This window comes from Limulus polyphemus, unplaced genomic scaffold (assembly GCF_000517525.1).
Source record: "Limulus polyphemus unplaced genomic scaffold, Limulus_polyphemus-2.1.2 Scaffold97461, whole genome shotgun sequence".
NCBI classification, from domain to species: Eukaryota; Metazoa; Arthropoda; class Merostomata; order Xiphosura; family Limulidae; genus Limulus; species Limulus polyphemus.
The window spans coordinates 1-1,435 of NW_013763057.1; the positions used below are offsets into that span (position 1 = coordinate 1).

Sequence of the window (1,435 nt, forward strand, 5' to 3'; positions counted from 1 at the left end):
AGTTAAAATAAACGAAGGGAAAAGGGGGACAAGAAGAAAATGGGCATTTTGGATATACATAACATTTTCCTCAAAACAAAATGCAGTAACAGTAGATCTAAATATGGATGAATGATAAGAAAAAAAACACAAAATAATTGATTGACTAAAAAAGAACATTGTTTTTCTATACGTGCCGTGATCGTCTAGGGGTTAGGACATTGCGTTGTGGCCGCAATAACCCAGGTTCGAATCCTGGTCACGGCAAAAAATTCTTTTACTTGTAGTATTTCTCCTAAACGAAAACAAAGTTTGTACTTAACCCCAAAATATAATGTTTATACTACATTGTTAAACTAACAAGTAGGGTTAAGTTATCTGTTTCTTTGACGTCATATTGGTATAATTCTCAGTCAGAAATCACTTCTTAGGTTGGTAGTTTCTACTAAATCAAAATAATGGTAAATATAATAGTTTTATCGATCGTTTACAGATATGTTGTGAAATAACATGTTTTGATTACAACTAAGATATTAACCGCATGTTGTTATTCTTTACATTTCAGAATATTTGAAATTATGAAAATATAACGGTAATTTGACAATAAATAGCAATTCGGTATTATCAATAACTACAAGTACGTAATGCAGAATGAAGACTACTTTTCATAGTAATGTTTTTTAATAACACTGTCAAAGAGGAATATCGAGGAAACTCATCTCGGTGAAATTAAGTTATTTAATAAGACTTGTTTGTTTGCTTGCAATTAAGAACAAAGCTACACAATGGGCTATCTGTGCTCTACCCACCACAGGTATCGAAACCCGGATTCTAGCGTTGTAAGTCTGCAGACATACCGCTGTGCCACTGGGGGGGGGGGCATTTAATAAGAACTCCTGATCAAAAGTAAATTAACCATAAGGATCAGAACTAATAAGTGATCTCATAAATTAATTAATAAAGCCAAACTGACTAGAAGAACATAATGTCAAATATCCCTTTAGCAGAAAACTAAAACCAATGATCATTAGAATGCATGAAATCATCGATTGGATATATATTCACTGTTAACGACATTTTCGGCCGTAAACCCAATAATACTTCACGAGATCCTGCCAGCTTAGAAGATTTGGGTTAGTCGTAAACACATATACTAATCTAACAATATAAAATAATTTTCGTAAGTTTAAAAGGGTTCAGATTAATTTTAAGTTTTATGGTCAGTACGATTTAATGAAATTAAGAACAAAGCAAATGTGGAGTAGGCTATTTCTTACACGTCACAGCATACAGATACCAGGCATTTTCTGCTATTTCTTACACGTCACAGCATACAGATACCAGGCATTTTCTGCCATTTCTTACACGTCACAGCATACAGATACCAGGCATTTTCTGCTATTTCTTACACGTCACTGCATACAGATACCAGGCATTTTCTGCTATTTCTTACACG

The 1,435-nt window shown here is 33.5% G+C and overlaps 1 non-coding gene across 1 annotated transcript; it reads left to right on the plus strand.

Moving 5' to 3' along the window:
* Nucleotides 1-174: 174 nt before the first annotated feature.
* Trnah-gug lies at nt 175-246 on the plus strand. The gene has a single exon. It is a non-coding gene; the product is annotated as a tRNA-His (tRNA).
* The last annotated feature ends 1,189 nt before the right edge of the window (nt 247-1,435 follow it).